Source organism: Schistocerca cancellata, chromosome 1, assembly GCF_023864275.1.
Source record: "Schistocerca cancellata isolate TAMUIC-IGC-003103 chromosome 1, iqSchCanc2.1, whole genome shotgun sequence".
Taxonomy (NCBI): domain Eukaryota; kingdom Metazoa; phylum Arthropoda; class Insecta; order Orthoptera; family Acrididae; genus Schistocerca; species Schistocerca cancellata.
Genome location: NC_064626.1, coordinates 1022242291 through 1022256149, shown reverse-complemented (window position 1 = coordinate 1022256149; position 13859 = coordinate 1022242291). Strand labels below are relative to the sequence as shown.

The window sequence follows — 13859 nt, the reverse complement described above, 5'->3', positions numbered from 1 at the left end:
GGCACTTGACCATCGGCACTGGACGTTGGCGTAGTGGCACAGCGTTGCATGGTCTGATGAATCCCGGCACTTTCTTCTTCAAGTCGATGTGAGGATGCGAATCCGTCGTATTCCAGGGTGAACAGCTCCTAACAGCTCCTTTGCTGCGGGTCGGAGACAAACTGGCGGCGTCTCCATAATGCTCTGGGGAACATTAAGGGGGCATCCTTGGGTCCAGGGTACCATAACGGGCAAGGAGTATAGTACACTAGTTGCAGGCCAAGTACATCCCTTCGTGACGATCATGTTTCTCGGCGGCAGTGGCATTCTTCAGTCATATAATGCGCCATGTCCCAACGCCAGGAGTGTGATGGAGTGGTTCAAAAAAATGGTTCAAATGGCTCTGAGCACTATGGGACTCAACATCTGTGGTCATCAGTCCTCCAGAACTTAGAACTACTTAAACCTAACTAACCTAAGGACACCACAGACATCCATGCCCGAGGCAGGATTCGAACCTGCGACCGTAGCGGTCACGCGGTTCCAGACTGAAGCGCCCAGAACCGCACGGCCGCACCGGCCGGCGATGGAGTGGTTCGAGGGACACAGTGGCGAGTTCCAGATGATGTGCAAGCCAGATATGAACGCAATCGAACACATCTGGGATGCTACTGAAAGCGGCGTCAGAGTTCATCGCTCGTCTCCCCGGAATTTACTGGAATTAGGTGACTTGTGAGTGCAGATGTGATGTCAACTCCCTCCAGCGGCCTACCAAGGCCTCATTGCTTCCCTGCCACGACGCGTCGCCGCTGTTAACCGTGCCAAAGATGGACATACTGGCTATTAGGCAGGTGGTCATAACGTTCTGGTAGGTCAGTGTACACTACCACTTGAATGTATTGACATTCATTGACAAATACAAGTAGTAAAACAAAACACTAAATGAAAACATATGTAGCCTCCCTAGAGCTATATCTTTAGACGATGAAGCTTCTCGGAACGTTTTCTTCGAATGTACCGTACATTCCGGAACTGGGACTTCGCGACCACATATTCCCCAGTACGTTGTCCTCGACGGTGAAGGTTCACCAGAGACAAGCGTACCGTCGAGAGTGTAGCAGGGAAGTGTAATAGGACCGCTCTTATTCATTATATACACAAATGATATGATGGACTGGGGAGCAGCAACCTGTGGCTGTTCGCTTACGACGCTTTGGTGTACAGGAATGGGTCATCGTTGAGTGACTGTAGGAGGATACAAGATGACATATTCAATTTTCTAGTTGGTGTGAAGAGTGGAAGATAACTCTATGCTTAGAAAGACGTAAGTCAATGCATATTGCTATAAAAACAATCCCATAATGTTGGAACAGAGCCTTAGCCTTGACACTCTCACGTCGATTAAATATCTAGGCATGACATTGCAAAGCAGTGTGAAATGGAAGGAGCACGAGACGAAGGTGATAACGAAGACGAATGGTCGTATTCCATTTATTAGGGAAAATTTAGTGAAGTGTGGCTTTTCTGTTAAGGAGACCGCGTATTCAACATTAGTGCGTACTGGTAAAGTGTTTGGGATCCCAACCATGTCTAAGGGAAGACATCCAAGCAATGCAGAGGCGGGCTGCTATATTTGTAACCGTTAGATTATATCAACACCTGAATACTGCGAAAATGCTTCGTGAATTCAAGTAGGAATCCTTGGAGATAGGACGTTCTTTTTGAATAACACTGCTGAGAAATTTAGGGAATTAGCGTGAGAGGCCTACTGCAGATCGATTCTACTGCCACCAACATATATTTCAAGTGAGGACCACGAAGATAAGAGATATTGGGGCTCGGACGGAGACATGTACACAGTAGTTTTTCCCTCGCTCTGTTTGCGAGTGGAACAGGGAAGGAAATTATTCAAATGGTTCACATGGCTCTGAGCACTATGGGACTTAACGTCTGAGGTCATCAGTCCCCTAGAACTTAGAACTACTTAAACCTAACTAACCTAAGGACATCACACACATCCATGCTCGAGACAGGATTCGAACCCGCGACCGTAACGGTCGCGCGGTTACAGACTGAAGCGCCTAGAACCGCTCGGCCACTCCAGCCGGCGGAAATTACTCGTACTGATACAAGGTACACTCCGCCATGCACCATGTGGTGAGTTGCAGAGTATGTATGGTGACATAGGTGTGTATTCTGAACTGGGAACAGTTTCGAGCATTGCCCATTTCCAAGAATATCTGTAGCAACAGACGTGGATATATCGTTCTTGTCTAGGCAGAAAACAATGAAATTCTACAATAGGCGGTCCAGATATCATATGTAGGGAGTGAAACGTGAAAAAAACGATTGCTATCATCCTCAATTCCAGAACTGATCAAAAATATACGTTAATATACCACATAATGAAAAGTGACTTTCCCCAGTGGCAAAGTTCATGTATAGATCAGTGGTATCCGACAAGAACAGCAAAAGTTGTTTGTAAAGGATTCCCTCAGATCGACAGACGCAAATCGAGTTTCTGTTCATCGTGTACGCTTTTCTCCGGAGCTGTAATGTACTAGATTGGACTTTCTAACACGCAATAATTGAAAATTGTGAGTCGGTGTTTTTACTCTGACCCAGGCTGCTACGCACGTTTCTCATTCCTTTCCTCGCTGTTCGATGTGGTCAGTCGGGGCTAGTCTCTATCACACGCTTTCTGCAACACATTACGTCGAAAGCCCCTGCTGCGAAAATCTGTTGGGGCGAAAGTAGATGATATCCTGCCAAGTTCCGGCATCGCGTGTGTGTGCGCGCGAGCAGGAAGCCTGAATTTAATCACTGAGCAAATTACAAATCGCGAAGGCAAAATGACGAGTAGGAAACGGAGATGAATCTTTCTCATGCAAGCAATATGCGTTAATAGAGACTGAAGATAACGCCAAACCTGTTCATTCAAAATAATATTGCCAGCATGCGGAGTATATTCCGTTAGTCAACGCTGGTAACAATTTTCATCTTGACCCTTTCGGTAGCTGCTTAGGAGCAACTAATCGAGACCTCAAGTCTTTTGAAACAGGATCGATCTGTGTGTCAGTTTTACCAACTGGTGTGGGTTTGAGGACAGCAGACTTCGAAAGATTCGGTAGTATCCGCAGTCTTTGCAGTTTTCCCAACTAACGTTGTGTCCTTTCGTATGCTGAATGCTTGACAACAGGGTACATCTCTGTGCCATAACTGCAGAAGAATAGGTATGCTGCAATACTCCCTTTCAAGCACGAAAACGCCAAGTGGACCGATCATTTGCCCTCAGTACAGTCGGACAGCGGTTCTGTTGGCCTGATGTAGCTAACGCTGTAAAACTAGTGATCTACGCCCTTGTGTCCGACAGTGATTCGAATTCCCGGCCAAGCCGCAGAATTGATATGGAGACTGAGTTACTGCACCTGGCTAGTATATACAGTTATTCACAGCTCGGAACACAGCGTAAACCTAGAGTGAACACGGCGCGACCTCAGACGGAATCTGTGCTCTATGCGCGCGGTCACGTACCGCCACTTCCCGTTATCACGTGAAGCTATCAGACCGCTTCATTTGATACAGAGTTCGACTACTGCTTGTTTACGGATTTCTCTCTTTCAATATTCAGTCTCGACAAGAGTTGTAAAATTACCGTACGGTACAATGGGTAAAAGATGACTACGGTAGTTTTGCTAGTAGCTTTGGTCAGTTAAGGTAGTACCCACATTTCCTGTACGTTGGATGTGTTGCATACCTTCCGGGCGCTACCTGAAACCGATCACTTTCTGCGACCAGTGACTTACTAGATAGTCTTAGAAACCGGAGGCGGTGAACTATCTAGAAATTGAGTAAGAATATATAAATTACCAGGTAACCTACGGAACATTTTTGTTCTACATAGTTATCCTCTTGTCTGTTACTTAATAATTAACATTATTTTTTAGCAAAACTAAAACTGTCAATGTTTAATTCGAGTTTTGTTCGAAAATTGTTGATTTGTAACAATAAACAATGTGGTGTTGTAATAAAAATAAAGAAAAGAATGCAAATTTATCGTATATCACTATAAAACCTAATTTTCTCACAAAAAGTCAAAATTAAAAAAAACTGTTAAGCAAAAATGTATCATACATCGCTTCAGTACTTTGTCGAACTAACATGAAACATGTTTCTGTTTTTCATAAAGAATTGCACAATTATCAATAACAACAGGAAACTCTTCCCTCTGACCACGAAGGAGAACGTTCTACTGAGTACAAAATAACAACAGTAATTGTATATACTTTTTAATGATTGAACAGTCCATGTGTAGGCGGTCGCGGAGACGCTGGCGTCGGCGTTAATAGTGGCATTGATTTAGATCTATCCGCGTGCTTAGCTGAGTGGCAATGTGCTTGCCTCCCATACAGTGGGCCCAGGTTCGATTCCCGGCCGGGTTGGAGATTTTCTCCGCTCGTGGACTGGGTGTTGTGTTGTCCCTATCGTCATCATTTCACACCCATCGACACGGAAGTCGCCGAAGTGGCGTCAACTCTAAAGACTTGCACCAGACGAACGGTCTACCTGACGGCGGACCACTCGGCATTTCCATTTTTACCTCAGTGGTACGTCAGTAAGCAGAACTACAGAATTTGGGGTAAAGAAATCCCGCCAGTGACTGTGGAAGATGAGATGTACCCACAACGCACGACTGAGTGGTGTGGGTTCTGGGCAGGAGGAGTGATCGTCCCGTACTTCCTTGAAAATGATGATGAGCTGCCGTCACTGTGAACAGCTACTGTTACCGAACGAGCTTCCTGACTGGTTTTTCCTCCTATTGATGAAAATGACTTTTTGTTTCAGCAAAATGGTGCGACATGTCACACATCCCGTGAAACGATTACTCTGATGAATGAATAGTTTTCTCAAAAAATTATCTCTTTGCGTGGTAACCAGGTATGGCGATCTTACGTCTTCTGACCTTTCTTTTGACGGGATTTGCGAAATGAAAAGTGTACATGAACAAACCACAAACAGTACACCAACTGAAGTATGACATTAAAAGCGTTATTAGTGGCATCCAATCAGATGTTTCTCAAATCGTCGTAGAAAACTTCAATGAACGCATTTCTCGTTGCCGCGTGGCCTTTGGTGATCATATTGAAAATATAATTTTTCATACATAAATAGGAGAAGTTACTTAACGCGTTTGTAACAAAAAATTGCATTTTCAATAAATTTTGTGTCATCTACACCTACATGGATACTCTGCAAATCACATTTAAGTAATTCTCTATTATTCCAAGGTCGTATAGCGCGCGGAAAGAATGAACACATGTATCTTTCCGTATGAGCTCTTATTTCGCTTATTTTATCGTGGTGATCGTCCCGCCATACGTAGGTCGGTGTCAACAAAATATTTTCGCATTCGGAGGAGGAAGTTGGTGATCGGAATTTCGTGAGAAGATTCCGTCGCAACGTAAAATGCCTTTCTTTTAATGATTTCCAGCCCAAATCATGTATCATTTCTGTGACGCTCTGTCCCATATTTCGCGATACTACAAAACGTGCTGCCTTTCTTTGAACTTTTTCGATGTGCTCCGTCAGTCCTACCTGGTAAGGATCCCACACCGCGCAGCAGTATTCTAAAAGAGGACGGACAACTGTAGAGTAGGCAGTCTCCTTAGTAGATCTGTTACATTTTCTAAGTGTCCTACCAATAAAACGCAGCCTTTGGTTAGGCTTCTCCACAACATTTTCTGTGTGTTCTTTCCATTTTAAGTTGTTCGTGATTGTAATAACGAGCTATTTAGTTGAATTTACGGCTTTTAGATTAGACTGATTTATCGTGTAACCGAAGTTTAACGAGTTCCTTTTCGCACTCATGTGGATACTCTCACACTTTTAGTTATTTAGGGTCAACTACCACTTTTCGCACCATTCAGATATCTTTTCTAAATCGTTTTGAAGATTGTTTTGATCTTCTGATGACTTTATTAGCCGATAAAGGAGAGCGCGATCTGCAAACAACCGAAGACGGCTGTCAGACTGTCACCCAAATAGATTATATAGATAAGGAAACAAAAGAAAAATTCGGAGTACGTATTAAAATCCATGGAGAAAAAATAAAAACTTTGAGGTTAGCCGATGACATTGTAATTCTGTCAGGGACAGCAAAGGACTTGGAAGAGCAGTTGAACAGAATGGACCGTGTCTTGAAAGGAGGCTATAAGATGAAAATCAACAAAAGCAAAACGAGGATAATGGAATTTAGTCCAACTGGCTGGTTCTAATGGCTCTGAGCACTAAGGGACTTAACTGCTGTGTTCATCAGTCCCCTAGAACTTAGAACTACTTAAACCTAACTAACCTAAGGAGATCAGACACATCGATGCTCGAGGCAGGATTGGAATCTGCGACCGTAGCGGTCACGCGGTTCTAGACTGAAGCGCCTAGAACCGCTCGGCCACACCGACCGGCTTAGTCGAATTAAATCGGGTGATGCTGCGGGAATTAGATTAGGAAATGAGACACTTATAGTAGTAAATGAGTTTGGAGAGCAAAATAACTGATGATGGTCGAAGTAGAGAAGATATAAAATGTATACTGGCAATGGCAGGGAAAGCGTTTCTGAAGAGAAATTTGTTATCATCGAGTATATATTTAAGTGTCAGGAAGTCATTTCTGAAAGTATTTGTATGGAGTGTAGCCATGTATGGAAGTGAAACGTGGACGATAAATAGTTCGGACAATAAGAGAATAGAAGCTTTCGAAATGTGGTGCTACAGAAGAATGCGGATGATTAGATGGGTAGATCACATAACTAATGCGGAGGTATTGAATAGAATTGGGGAGAAGGGGAGTTTGTGGCACAACTTCACAAGAAGAAGGGACCGGTTGGTAGGACATGTTCTGAGGCATCAAGGGATCACAAATTTAGCATTGTAGGGCAGCGTGGAGGTTAAATATCGTAGAGGGAGAACAAGAGATGAATACACTAAGCAGATTCAGAAGGATGTAGGATGCAGTAGGTACTGGGAGATAAAGAAGCTTGGACAGGATAGAGTAGCATGGAGAGCTGCATCAAACCAGTCTCAGGACTGAAGACCACAACAACAGATAAGGAACAGCAAAGGGCCTATAACACTACCTTGGGGAACACCTGAATTCACTTCTGTTTTACTCGATGACTTTCCGTCAATTACTATCATCTGTAGCACTTTAATGTTCTTCCTTAGTTTCCAGAATCTCCATAGTTAGGGTCTCCCAGTCTTTTATCCTGCATAGGAGTAAGTTCTCGGGAAGCTGAACGTTTACCCGGAATGGTGTGCGTGTGAAGCACCGCGGTGGGTCGCAGTGCTGGTCTCCTCGGAGGGGGAGACGAGCGAGCGGCTGCTTGTTATTCCGGCCGCGCGCTGACAGCGATTGTACTGGCGCCGTGTTCCGCTGGGCGAGGATGCCCGCGTGGCTGCTTTCGCCATCAGACAGCTGTTAGGCGCCGCAGCCGGAGGAATCCGCTGGCTGCCTTACAGCCTGCTCAACAGCCGTCAGCTGGCCGACTGCGAGTGGCGAGGGACGCGTTTCCACAGCAGTATGCGGCGTGTGCTCGGACCGGCCTGTTACTCATCACAGCTAGTCTGACAGCCGTTGGTCTGGACCAGGCGTTCCCCAACATTTGCTCTGACGCTGCCTGTCACTTCGATGGAAAACCTTGTTTATCTTGAAAATTATTAGAATTTTAAGAAATGATTAAATCTTGTTTTATTCAGTGATAACTTCAATTTCAAATCATAATTAGTAACTCAGAAAAAAACCACCCCGTGTTCAGGCCACGAGTGGCCTACCGGGTCCGTCCGACCGCTCAATGGAGGTTGCGGTTAGGAGGGGCGTGGGGTCAGCACACAGCTCTCCCGGTGATTGTGATGGTATTCTTGACCGAAGCCGCTACTATTCGGTCGAGTAGCTCCTCATTGGCATCACGAGGCTGAGTGCACCCCGAAAAATGGCAACAGCGCATGGCAGCGTGGATGGTCACCCATCCAAGTGCCGACCACGCCCGACAGCGCTTAACTTCAGTGATCTCACGGGAACCGGTGTATCCACTGCGGCAAGGCCGTTGCCTTAGTAACTCAGAAACCAGAATAAAATTTAAAAAAGTTATTAGTATAGTTGGAAAAAGAGCCGTGCTATTAATAGTTTTTCCTGGAGCACTTATGTTTCGTGAAGCACCACTGTCCCGCTGAGCACATTTTGGGAAGCCCTGGTCTAATAATATTTAAAAGAGGACTGCTTTGATTCTGACAACTCATTGTTCGAGAAAACTGTGGGTTGACCTTAATAAAGTCCTTAGTTTGTATAAGAGGTTTATGGCAGAGTGAAATATTGGTTAGGAACTCAGAGTCTTGCTGTAGAGAATCAGTAATTAAATGGCCGTCAAAAACGAAAATGAAGCATTTCTGCCAGAGACAACAAATACTGAGAAGATTTGAATTTGACAGGAATCACTTAAATTGAAAGTGCCACGAGGTTCTGTTCTTGATCAGACACTTTTCTCGATATACAGTGTATTTCAGAAATACTTTGGGGATACGCTCCTTACAGCGATACAAGAGAAAAGGTTCTTGTAAACGTATGTCCGAAAATCCCTTTTTTCGAGTTATTTACAATATAGACAATGAAATTTTCACTCTGGAGCGGAGTGTGCTCTGATATGAAACATTCTGGCAGATGTAAACTGTGTGCCAGACCGAGAATCGAACTCGGGACCGTTGCCTTTCGCGGGCAAGTGCTCTACCATCTGAGCTACCGAAGCACGGCTCATGCCCCGTCCTCACAGCTTTAATTCCGCCAGTACCTGGTTTCCTACCTTCTAAACTTCATAGAAGCTCTCCTGCGGACCTTGCAGAACTAGCACTTCAGGAAGAAAGGATATTGTGGATAAACAGCCTGGGGGATGTTTCCAGAATGAAATTTTCACTCTGCAGGAAGTTTCATATCAGCACACACTCCGCTGTAGTACCAGATATACTGTTATCATACAGATATCTGCAGAGGTGAGGAGAGGAAAAGGTTCTGTGAAAACTTACTAGGATCCGAAGTTTCGAGGTCACGTATCTTTGAACGCCGCTTGTCTGTCCTGTAGCTCTGTCTCATTCAGGCAGAGAACACAGAAGACGCAAGTGATAAATCCTACACTAACTGACGAGAAGGGCTTTACTGAATATTAGAAGATGAAAGGCATCGTCCTGCTCTTTGAAACAGTTTCTGCTTCTTGCCTATTATGGAATGGTCTGGTTTCAACACTGCTTCGTAGATATAAGTATCACCTCATATGTGCCACTCTGAAAGTGACCAAGTTTTTCCTCTCTGGCAAGCTATGTAAAGTAATTACTTGGAGAACTTCAAGAAGAGTTGGATCAAGAAAACGATACTATACTTACAAGGCTTCGCACAGTCATGGCTCTGAGCACTATGGGACTTAACATCTATGGTCATAAGTCCCCTAGAACTTAGAACTACTTAAACCTAACTAACCTAAGGACAGCACACAACACCCAGCCATCACGAGGCAGAGAAAATCCCTGACCCCGCCGGGAATCGAACCCGGGAACCCGGGCGTGGGAAGCGAGAACGCTACCGCACGACCACGAGATGCAGGCAACACAGTCATATATTGTTTGTAATGTAAGCCGTGTTCTTATTTTCTCGACTTTAGTAGAGAATAGAAGTTGGAATAAGCGGCACTAGAAATAACGATGTCAGCACTATTATCACAATGAGATACCTCGCAGTACTGTTCCCTCGGTAAAATTCTCTTCAGACCCAGGGATCATTTCAATCGTCCTTTGAGAAGATGATGGGCAAGTTAAGTCATGTGAACGTCAACGTTCCCATGTACCATTTGTTCCAGAGGGCACCTAAAGGTTACACTCTCATCAATCAATCTATCCGAGGTTACCTTCGGGCACTGTAAACGAGTTGGACTGTGTCAACAACAGAAATTGTGAAGACATCAACTGCGAAAGGTCTCGCCTTGTACTTAACTAGTAAAATGATGAATGACGTGACATTCAATCTCAAGGTAGTCTACTGAGATTTCTTCGTAAGTATGATGGTCTCAAAGATAAGAAAACTAACAAAAAATTTGTTTCGGGCGGGATTCCAAGGCCCACCTATATCATAAGTTCATGAAATGATACATGAAGGAAGGAAACAAGATTATGGTTCAACGTCCCGTCGACATCGAGGTCGCATTCGGGAGGATAACGGTTCGAACCTGCGTCCGTCCATCGAGATTTACGTTTTCCACGATTTCCCTTAATCGCTCTAGGCAAATGTGGGGATGGTTCCCTTGCAAAGACACGGCCCTGAAACAATCAAAGCTTCTGGTCCGTCTCTAACGACCTCGATGTCAACGGGACGCTAAACACAATTTTCCTTCCTTCCTTGACATCGTGATCATTACAAATGGAGCACAAGCTCGGATTGTTGCACGGATGAGGAGGGAAATCGGCCGTTTCGTTTTCAAAGGGACCATCGCGAAATTTGTCTTGAGTGACTTAGGGACAACCAAACTTTCGGTGGTTGGACTGGGATTTGAAACTGCGTGCTGTCGAGTTCTAAAGCCCCTCTAACTAATTTATAACGGTTAGGCTTAGCGCCAACGGGCCATTACCGACACTCAGAATCGCAGCCCCGAAAGGCTTTGAGCGCTGCGATAAACTTCGGCTGCCACATTTATGGCATTTTCCAGAGGATGCAACAGCAAACAGTCTTCATTCTCATAGGACATAACAACAACAACAATAATAATAATAATAATAATAATAATAATAATAATAATAATAATATACAGCACACCAAATAGAATTTACAAGCAATAAAGAGACCTTCGTAACAATTTTGAGATGCAAAATGATATTGTGAAACTGAAATCATAAATGTAAAGAGCCAATAGACAGAAGAATTCTGAAAGGGCGGAATTTACACTTTCACCTATTGTTGTAGCGCGATTGATTCTGAACTTTGGGGCGTATGCGAAAGGGCCACAGTCATGTAGCTCAATTACCCGGTTACAGTTAAACTATCTAAACCCTGTTGATACCTCATCGACAGTGTTGCTTGAACTGTGCCACACCTGAATCATACTGAATGGATCTCCTGTTTACTGTTAACTTGCGTCATTATTGATATAAAATTTCATGTTTTCCTATTGCAGTGCATCGTAGCCTTTCGCTATACGTATAAACTTCCGTAAATACTAAGCCACTGAACTGCCCAATCATTCATACCATGCACTACAGTTTACGGTTCATTCAAATGGAAAGCGCGCTGGCGGTATGGTTTCCCACAACCGCAGTGCTATTCCTCATTAAACCCTACTTCCTTCTCAACCTCTCGCGGCTCTGTCCTTGCACGACATGCAACAGGCGAGGTACAACTGCACATTTCGCACGACATATTCGCGCGACAAACCCTTCTCTTTTCTGGGAAAAGTGAGGTTTGCTATATGAAGTGTCATACGCACACTTCGTGATGATATTCCAAGTCACCTCCGCCCTCTGGCAGGGGATAGAAGCGTGACGCTCACTTGGAATTAACAGTAAAGTATGCTGCAGCTCGTGAATACAACAGTCTCTTGTGTAGAAACCACACAATTCCTGAAATATATACATTACAGACGACTCTTCCCTTTTACTTTGTAGAATTTTCACATGTAAATTTGTCCCCATTGTTCAAACATCACAGCCTTTTCATTTAAATCAATATTCTGACTGGTGTGATTCCAAACGACACGATTTTTTCTCCTCTGTCATCCTCTTCATCTCAGTGTAGTACATAATCTAAGGTTCTAAATATTTGTTGCATAAATATTTCAGTCCCTGCATCACAGTACATTTTTATATTCCATGGTTTCCGCAGGATCATGGAAGTATTTTCCTGGCAGATAAACACGGGTCTTATCAGAAGAAACAGAAGAAATTGTTAATGAGGTTCATAAAAAAAATTAATTGCCTCTTTCTGGAAACTGACTCACTCATATTTTTGAGAAAACACTAAAACAGGAAAACAAATCGATTCATACCAACAGCACAACTAGCGGTGAGCACTGATATTCAGGGCGTATGAATGTGACGCTATACTTTGCATGAAGACATTTTAAATGACGTCTGAAGATTGGCTACGCCCAGAACGCGTCAAATACAATTTGTTGTACAAGCAGTGATCTGCACATTTCAAGCGACCCATTCAGCAGTAATAGAAGAAGTGCTCTTCATTTGTATTTTGCTCGCAGACCGCATACGAGACTTTTTGTCGCAACTTATGTCCATGGCACAGCCTCGACCTCTTCTGGCCTCTGACTAGCTAAAATTAGAGGACAGAGTCTGGAAATCGGAATTTAACATTTATTCCATATCGTTGTCCACCCGGTGTAGTTTCATATTTGTTGCTTCATCCACAGAAGTCAGTGGCTTCCTTGCCTGTTGCGATACCTATTGTGAGCAAGCGTTGTGACAACAGACCTGCCGTGTCCTGGGGTGCATAGGCGGCCAGCCGCGGCACGCAGTATGGACAACCGGGTCGCCGGTGACGTTGATAGCGGCGCGGCGACACATGGCCTCGCATGACAATGGGAATGCGGTGCGTTGCGTAGCCTGGAAAGCAATCGTTCGAGGAGCCACACGCGCACGCATGTGACCCTGTGCAAACGATCAAATGTGAGGATGTTACACGTTGTTACGGACCACAGTCCATAACCCACGTACCACTCGCGCAGTGGACTCGCATTCGGGAGAAAGACGGTTCAGATATGCGTCCGGCCATCCATATTTAGATTTTCCGTGATTTTCCCACATCGTTCCGAGCAAATGCCTCCATGGTTCCTTCGAAAGCGCACCGTCGATTTCATTCCCTATTCTTGGCACATTCCGAGCTTGTGCTGCGTCTCTAATGACCTCGACGTTCACAGGACGTTAAATCCAATCTTCCTTCCTTCCTTCCCCACCAGTGCAAAATTAGCGGGAACGAAAGAAGCATGTCTGAAAATCTACTGAAGTTTCAGTAAAATTCTTCATTGTGTGTGACAGCGTCATATGTGAAAAAATTCCGACGTATTGGCTTTTATTGCAGGCAGCCTTGACCAGTGTGACTATTTACGGTTACTGTAACTCGTTTATGTACATCTATTGTTTGAAAGTGGGTAGGTGTCCTGCATGCTACGTGTGTTGTGTGACAGGAACCAGGGTGGAGGGATTGCGGATGCTTATTGCTGGAAATATTTGATGTTAAACTTTATTGTTTGCTATGGGAGAATCCGGCGGAAGGTGCTGTCGTAACTTAGTGTCGCTTCTGTAGTGGCCGTTATCACATACGACGCGGTCACACGCCCTGCGGAATATTACTTGAATGCCTCTTATGTACTGAGGTGCCCAGGAAAACGAAATTTTAGGAATGGTAATGATGAAATAAAGAGGTTAACCGAAGTCGTTAGAGATGAAAGAGTACACCTAACACTGAGGTCAACTAACTCAAAAACAGCAGGGAAATGAGGCAGCGATGAAAAATGATGAACTAGTAGTGCTGAAAAAAAATGTAAACAAAATGAGAATATCACACACACAAAAGCACGTAGGGAGGGAGAGAATAATGTATGTGAGTCTCCCCACGGAAACCGGGTTCGGTGCAACTTCGCGCACAGAGTCCGAAAAGTGAACACATCCAGTAGAGACGCGAGAAATCACCCCAAAAGTGTGTCATCCAAGTGTGCTATTCAAGTTAACGGTGTACACACCTTATTACAAAAACGTATCAGGCATATCAATTTGTGATACGTACGGACACAGTACTTAGTGAAAACATTTGTTCTTAATACGCTCTCGAGGGGCCAGTTTCAAAGC

General features: G+C 44.3%; 1 protein-coding gene and 1 pseudogene across 2 annotated transcripts in view; one reads left to right on the top strand and one right to left on the bottom strand.

Moving 5' to 3' along the window:
• The window catches only part of LOC126089452 (ras-related and estrogen-regulated growth inhibitor-like), a 579634-nt gene that overhangs the window by 15762 nt on the left and 550013 nt on the right, over window positions 1-13859 (top strand). The gene's annotated exons all lie outside the window — the stretch shown is intronic.
• On the bottom strand, window positions 7965-8082 carry LOC126097667 (5S ribosomal RNA; annotated as a pseudogene).